The sequence below is a fragment of the Triticum aestivum genome, chromosome 4A (genome assembly GCF_018294505.1).
Source record: "Triticum aestivum cultivar Chinese Spring chromosome 4A, IWGSC CS RefSeq v2.1, whole genome shotgun sequence".
Taxonomy (NCBI): Eukaryota; Viridiplantae; Streptophyta; class Magnoliopsida; order Poales; family Poaceae; genus Triticum; species Triticum aestivum.
Window position 1 is genome coordinate 722,542,515 of NC_057803.1, and position 8,520 is coordinate 722,551,034.

At 49.9% G+C, this 8,520-nt stretch overlaps 1 pseudogene; it reads left to right on the top strand.

The window, feature by feature from the left end:
* The first annotated feature begins 206 nt into the window (after positions 1-206).
* On the top strand, positions 207-3,518 carry LOC123084408 (putative disease resistance RPP13-like protein 3; annotated as a pseudogene).
* The last annotated feature ends 5,002 nt before the right edge of the window (positions 3,519-8,520 follow it).

The window sequence follows — 8,520 nt, forward strand, 5'->3', positions numbered from 1 at the left end:
TTAGTTCGTGATGTAACGTTGCTTAGATCTATAAAGCACCTTTTTATGAAATGGCTTGTATATACCGTTACACATGGATTGTAAAACCACATGCCAGAGTGATCTCCTGGGCTGGCGTGTGCGGCCTTCCATCTGAATATAGTGGTAGTTCATTGTATCCAAACGGGGGTGCCACAATGAGAAAGAAGAAAATATACGCGTCCATAGTTATCTCTTCCCTTGCCCTCTCCGATCCAGAGCACTCTGCGATCTATCTATAATCTAGTTCTAGATAGCGAAGCCGACCTTGCTGCGACCGTCCGGCCGGCCGGAGATCATGGCGGGCACGGTGGTGAGCATGGCGAGGTCCATGCTGGGCGCTGTCATCAGCGCGGCCGCCTCCGCCGCCGCCACGGAGATGAGCCTTCTCATCGGCGTCCGCAAGGACATCTGGTATGTTAAAACACCCACACACTCCTACTCTTCTCTGCTCTGCTCTGTTTCCTTCGATCCATTCACCGGACAGGAAGTTGCTAGTTGTTACAGATCTAATTTCCTGTAATAACCTTTTTTCTCTATGGTTAGCTTGCTAGTATTCTGGTAGAAATTGCTCAGACCTTCACAAAGTTACTGGGAATGACAAATCATGCATCCATCAGCACACATAAGGTGTGATTAGTGAGACAACAAACAAGAAATTTATAAATCACATAAGAAATAGTTTATGGGACCAGAAATAGTTTGTTGGGGTTCTTGCCTGTGATGTGGGCTCTAGCCTCTAGATCTTGCCCTTCCTTTACTGGTTTAATAAACAAGAAGAGAGATGGTAATCTTACCTGTGCTCTGCTCTACTGCATGTGTCCTAACAAACTGCAGAATGACACTAAAAGTTGTTCTGATGAACTTAATTTGTTTGACAGGTTCATAAAAGATGAGCTCAAGACGATGCAAGCATTCCTAGCGGCCGCCGAGAAAACCAAGAACAAAAACATGCTACTGAAGGTGTGGGCAAAGCAAGTAAGAGATCTCGCCTATGGTATCGAAGACTGCCTTGATGAGTTTATGGTTCATGTGGGAAACCAGAGCCAGTCTCGACGCCTAATTAAGCTAAAAGACCGCCATCGGATTGCCAGCCAAATCCGTGATCTCAAAGCAAGAGTTGAAGAAGTGAGCAATAGGAACACACGCTATAACTTGATCACCGCTGATGACTCCAGCAACATTGACGTGGTGAATTCGTACACGGAAGATATTCGCAGCCACTCAGCTTGCAACATTGATGAGGCAGACCTTGTAGGCTTTGTTCAGCACAAAGAGGAATTGATTAAGATGGTAGATGTCAACTCGACAGATGGTCTTTGCAAGGTGATATGTGTTGTTGGCATGGGCGGCTTAGGCAAGACTACTCTTGCAAGGAAGGCATATGAAAGTAAGGAAGACATTGTGAATAAATTTTCTTGTTGTGCATGGGTCACCGTCTCACAATCCTTTTCCAAGATAGAGATGCTAAATGACATGATTAGGCAACTTTTGGGTACCGACTCGCTGAGAAAATGCTTGAAAGATCTTCAAGGGAAGTCAGTGGAAGTAGAAGACCTCTCCAAGTATCTCACAAAGGAGATAGCGAATATGAGGTACTTCGTTGTTCTTGATGACTTGTGGACCATAGATGCATGCAAGTGGATCAAAGATACTGCTTTTCCTAGTAGAAACAACAAAGGCAGCCGAATAATAGTAACAACACGAGATGCTGGCTTGGCTGAGCAATGCACTTCTGAATCGCTTATCTACCACCTTAAGCACTTGCAAGCAGAGGATGCCACAGATTTGCTACTAAGAAAGAGTAGAAAACACATGAAGACATGAAAAATGATAAGGAAATGACGACCGTGGTCAACAAAATAGTAAAGAAGTGTGTGGGGTCTACCGTTGGCTGTACTCACTATAGGAGGCATGCGTTCCACCAAAAAGGTAACAGAGTGGGAAAGTATCTATAATCAAATTGCCTCAGAGCTCGAGATCAACCCTAGCCTTGAAGCAATGAGGTGGATAGTTACTCTAAGCTACAATCACTTGTCATCTCATCTCAAGTCATGCTTTTTGTATCTAAGCATCTTTCCTGAGGATTTTTAGATCAAAAGGAGACGTCTGATAGAGAGATGGATAGCAGAGGGGTTTGTTAGAGCCATGGCTCGGGTGAGGATTGAGGATGTGGGAAAAGGTTACTTTGATGAGCTAGTCAACCGAAGCATGATTCAACCATCAAGAAGGAACGTAGAAGGAATTGTTAAGAGCTGCCATGTCCACGATATCATGCGTGATGTCATGGTCTCAATTTCCCAACATGAAAGTCTCGTGTACTTGGCACAAGATAATGTAACTAGTGTCACAGAGGAGACCTTCCGACATATAGCATACCATGGTGGCATGCGCCAAAAGATAGGCATGGATTGGAGCCACGTCCGATCAGTAACTGTGTTTGATGAGAGATTATTGGGGCCATCACCTTCAGTTTGTTCACCTAACATGAGAATGCTCCGGACCTTGGATCTAGAAAATGCACAGTTTGTAGTCACACAAAAGGATATCAGTAACATAGGATTGTTTCGCCACTTGAAGTATGTGAATTTTTCTGATCCTCGAGGGTATTCACATATCTATAAACTTCCTAGATCCATATGGAAATTACAAGGCTTGCACACTTTGAACATAACAAACAGTTATATTACAGAACTGCCATCTGAGATTATAAAAAAAAAAGACCAACCCAAGGGCTAACCCTCGTTGGCTTTTCTTTATAGGAGAAACTCCGCGAGCACCACGTGTCCAAGCCGGGATTTGAACTCGGGTGGGTTGGCAGCAACCTCAGCTGCCCAGCCAACGGGTCGACGCCCCGTCCTCGCCATCTGAGATTATTAAACTCAAGAATCTGCACAGTCTCCGTTGTAACAAACATGGTGACTATGAAAGGTTTGACCTGTATAACCCCAAGGAATGCTTCCTTGCCATATCTTGTCTGCCCATGCAGTTCTCACCTTGGGTTGATCCTAGTGAGCGCACCAAGGCAGTTGCAGAGCTACATATGGCTTGGTCTAGCTGTTGGTCAAAGTCAGCTGGTGTGAGGGTGCCAAAAGGAATCGCCAAACTGAAAGAGCTTCAAGTACTAGAGGTCGTGGACATCCGCCGAACTAGTCGCCAAGCAATTAAAAGAGCTAGGTGAGCTTGTGCAGCTGAGAAAACTTAGGGTGGTAACAAAAGGGGCCACCAAGCAAAAATGCAAGCTACTGTGGCATGCCATTCAGAAGCTCAGGCCAACTCCACCGCACGACCCCAAACGGACGTCCGGATTGGCCGGATTTTGTCCCTTTGGGGTGCCGATGGGTACGCCCGTGTCCGGCTGTGTCCATTCGGTCGTGCGTGCGTCCACCGCGCGGCCACACCCCAAATCACGTCCGTGTTTAGAAAAACAATAAAAAAAGAAAACATAAAAAAATGACTAAAAAGTAAATAAACGCAGTTTAATAAAAGATAAAACTTAGTTAGGGGGGTCCATGGCCACAAAACGGCCCAGTTTCGTCACATTAATAATTAAACATAAAAAAGAAAAAAAACGGTCGCCGCCGGCGCGCTCCTGCCCGTGCCCGTCGTTGCCGTCGCCGTGGTGCTCTTCACTTGCCGCCGGTGTCATCGTCGTCGCTGACGAGGTCGACGTAGGCCGGCGGCGTCCACAGGTGGGCCGGCGGTGCGTGCGGTGCCTGGTAGACGGGGGCGGGCTGGACGGCGGGAGGTGCCTGCAACACCTCCTCCCGTGGCGACCCCTCCTGCTCCGGTGACTGCGGCGGAGTGGCGCGCCAGTCCACACCCAGGCTGGCAGCCATCTCCGGAGCAGTGTAGGACCAGGCCCACCCCGCGCCCACCAGCTACTGGAAGGCCGCCGCCGGCTCCTCCTCCATGGCGTCCTCCCTCCTCTCCTCCGTCAAGGCCGCCATCTGCAGCTCCGGGAAGGCCACGTCGCCGGCGGCAGACAGTGCCATGGCCTCCTCCAAGCCATCCCATTGCCGCTCGTCGTGCGTGCGCATGGAGTCCTCCATGACACGCTGCACGAGACGGGCTTCCTCCTCCGCTGTCATGCGAGGAGGTGGTGGTGGCGATGGAGACGGCGACGACGTGGGCGTGAGGCCGCGCACCACCCTACGCCCGCGCTCCTGGGGAGCGTCCGCTCGGCCCTCTGGGCGTGGCCGCCGTGGCCCCGTCGACGTGCCAGCGAAATAGGACGCCCGCCGCGCGTCGTGCTCATCGCGGAACCAGGTGTCCCACAATGGCGAGTCGGGGGCATACCTGGGATCGTAGTAGAGGTCGTCCGGGAGGAGGCGGCGGCGGCGCTCGATCTCCTGGCGGCGCGCACGGCCGGTCACCGGGACCGGCGGGATCGGCACGCGGTCGGCCGACAAATGCCAGTTGTTGGGGAGGTGGGCGTCGCTCCAGGGGATCGGCGTCCTCGTCTCCCAATAACGACGGCACACCTTTGCGCGGATGTAGTGCCGGTCGCGCTCGCCGGCGGAAGCGGGGGCGATGGAGAACGCGGGCGGCGAGGGGGCCCGGCGTGGTGGCGATGGTGAGGTCGGCTCCTCCTTCTTCACCGAGCCGCGGCGACGCCCCGACGAGGAGCCAGCCTCGCGGTCGTGCTTGCCTTTGCGGCCGTAGTTCCAGAGCCCCGTGGCTGCGGGGCGGCCGGCATGCGAGTTCTTGGCTAGGGTTTGGGGCCTGGGGCTGTCGGGTTTCGAGGAGGCCGCGGGGTGGCGTGGGGCAGTGTGGATGACAGGTGGGGCCGCCCGCCCATGCGCATTGATGTGGGCGGGAGGAATGTAGGTGGCCGCCTGCCACGCGGCCCCGACGCGGACGAGGGCGCGTCCGTTTGGTGTCCGCCGGGACCCAAACCCGGCGCAAGTTTGCGCTCGAAATGGGTCGGCCCGGACACAAAACGGACAGGATGGGTTCGGGTCGTCGCACGCTGGGCCGTCTCCTTTGTCCCTTTTGCCTCAAACGGACCGGGGCGGACAGGATAGGGTCGCGCGGTGGAGTTGGCCTCACTTGCCTCTGCTCCCTTTCAATGAAAGGTTCACTCGAGTGGCTGCATGATGTTTCCTCTCCTCCTCCCCGGTTGAGGAGTCTGAAGTTGTCTGGGTCCCTTGGACAGATTCCTGGCTGGTTTGGGAATCTGACGCATTTGGTCAAGCTTTACTTATCTAGGAGTCTAATAAAGGAAGAAGGTAAAATCATGGAAATACTAGGGCCACTTCCCAACCTCATGCTGCTTTGTCTTGGACGGAGCTCTGATATTGGGGAGAAGTTAGCGTTCAAAGCGGGAGCGTTCCCAAATCTCAAAAAACTGAATATTTGGTGTCTGAAGCAAGCGAGAGAGCTGGTATTCGAGGAGGGCACCTGTTCCCAGCTGGGAAAGATAGAAATCAGTTACTGCAGGTTGGAATCAGGGATTAATGGTATCGAGCACCTTGCATGTCTCAAGGAGATTTGACTTAATTGGAAAAGTGAAGTGGCCAGGCTTGGTACGTTGCAACGTGAAGTGGACGCACACCCCAACCATCCCTTGCTGCGACTGCAGGAGGAACGGAGCCAGCACGACCTAGGCGACATTGTCCAAGGATCCACTATTGTAGTACATGTGGATGAAGCAACGGAGGGGGAGGAGTTATCATCTCTCCATCCCGAGCATGCAGCAGCGGGGGGGACGAAGGGGAGCGACAGGTCAGTAGTCATCTTCTCGTTGGTTCACTAGTATTAGCAGATAAGTATGGACAGAACTAATGATGTCCCTTAATCTGTTGTTGGTGTAGCAGGCAAGACCCTGACATAGGGGAGGAAGATGATTTCTGGTCCTGCCATTCCAACAACGGCGACGCTTCATGATTGGTCGATGTTGCTTCCTTCCTTCTTGTTGATTCTCCACACAGGTCGACGCCTTTGCTGATACCTACAGGTAGAATTTCCGTCTGTTTATTTCCTGCCATACGATCCATTGATTGATAGTTCCGTTGGGTATCTGACGATGTTTGCCTCTCTCCAATAGGAGATGCTACTACGGATGATATGTTAGCCCTTTGTTTCCCTTCCCGCTGCTTCTGAATTTCTGATCGCTGCCACGGTCTTCTGATGCCATGTTGGTACAACTCAAACCTCCTTCAATTTTGTTTGGTTCCATCTGATTTCTGGTGATATTTTTCAGACTTTCTTTCCTGCACACCAACTGTGTATATCGACGCTGCAAGAGATTATGTCTGTGCTAGTGAATTTAAAATAAATTGAACACAATTATCATTTAGATGCATACTTGGTTGTCATAACTCATAAACTCTGCTTAAACACAATGTCGTTACTTCCATTACTATTTATGTGGAGGACATATGAAGCTTATATGTTATAGTTTCCTGACTGCAGCCTGCAGGTGGCTGTTTTTTATGTCTGTGGTCTCTACTTGTATTTTTTTTTCCCTTTGAAGCTAATCCCCTTTGTAGCTGAGATGAAGATTATATTGTTTGTTTGTTTATTTTTAGAAAGATAGATAAACAAATCTTTCAGTGTTCACTCTTCAGAGTAAAAATAACAGAAATCTTGATATCTAGGAGGAACCGGAGCAACTCTGCTAGATGGGAAGGAGCAGGGAGCGTCACAGCCATCCTGTACTCCCAATGGGTACTGAATAATATCAAGCAAAGTTGCAAGGTATGGGAGTTCACATGCGATCAAGCAAGCTCGGACCGAGGAGATAGATGAAGCTCCTCAGACCGAGTTTGCAAGTGGGAGTTGTGGGCGCCCTCGATGACGATTGGCACCACCAACAGAGTACTGTTCAGAGACGCACTCATCCCACCATGACAAGATGTCTACTGGATACTCTCTATTTGTTGCTGTGCCGTACCTGTACTCTGCTTTTCAAGGGAAGTGTGTATCAGTCCGGATGCAAGCTACCGAGCAAGTTTGGCAAACCGAATCTCATTATTTCATTTGCCAGCTCGATGACTCTTCTATCCTCCACAATGTAACACCCTATGTAGCTATGCATGTTTTTTCAAAACATGACTATTTGGTTGGGCTTGTTGACAATCGGTGTTTCACCATTGCTCTCAAACCCTATTTTCTTCAACTCCAATGGGGTACTGTCTGGCTACCCATGGCACCGTGATAAGATCTCTACTGGGTAATCTCTGTCGGTCGCCGCCAGCATATCTTTCGTACTTTCCTTTGCGGGGGACTGCCACTGTATCTGCACTCTGCTTTGTAAGGGAAGATATGTATGTGAAACTGAGAATGCAAAGCTACCGAGCAAGTTTGGCAAACTGAAATTCACACATTCCTATTAGCCTGCTATGACTGCTCCATCTTCCACATGTCACATCCTAGGTGGGTATCCATAGATGATTTTAACTTTACGATCTCAATTTTCTGTTGGAAATTTTACTTTCCTGTACTATGTAACCACGTGGTCTCATGCTAATATTCCTACTTTGCAAATTCAGCATTTCTGTTGTCGACCATTTTGTAGACAGGAAGCAACTAACTAGCACCGCCATCCACCTATGCAACCGCGCCACTAGAGACTACTAAGTTTTATTTTTATTTTTCTAGAATTCTCCTAACCTTTATTGATTTAGAGCAATGTTCAAGGGTACAAGAACATGGTCAGGGGGAACACCTAACCATAAATGACGACCTAATGCTAGATTACAAGCATGTTTGGCTATATTATGAGCCTCAAAATTAAAAATCCTACTGTCATGATTGAAGGTACATGACTGAAACTAAGAGCCGACTAAGTGATTGACGACTCGTGGCGTGAGGACGGGTGACAGCTGCACTAGAGGCCAGTCTATTTTCTTTTCCTACTCCCACTCGCTATCGTCATCTTGTTGGCAGTCTTGTCTATCTTGCTGTTACGCGTCCTGACATCTCCTATCCTGTCCACATCCTGAGTCAGTTTGTTTTAGCCCCCACCTCTGTCCACTATAGCCATCTCCTCCGTATTCTACGATATCTTCATGGCAGGATCTCTCAGCGCCTTTTCTTTCCTCGCTCCAGCTCTCTTGAGCTCCAGGCCTACTCTGATGCTACCTGGGCTAGTGATCCCTTTGATCGACGCTCGCTCTCTGCTTATTGTGTCTTTCTTGGTGGCTCTCTTATTGCCTGGAAGACAAAGAAACAGACTGCAGTTTCTCGCTCGAGTACAGAGGCTGAGTTGCGAGCCATGGCCATGTTGACGGCGAGGTGATCTGGTTACAGTGGTTACTTGAGGATTTTGGTGTGTCTGCTACTACCTCGACTCCCTTACTGTCAGACAGTACTGGCGCTATTAGTATTGCACGTGACCCGGTGAAGCATGAGCTCACCAAGCACATCGGTGTGGATGCCCGCTTTGTGCGTGCTGCTGTGCAGGATCAGATTCTCGCTCTTCACTATGTGCCCTCTGAGTTACAATTGGCGGACTTCTTCACTAAGGCACAGACTCGAGCGCAGCACGGCTTTTTC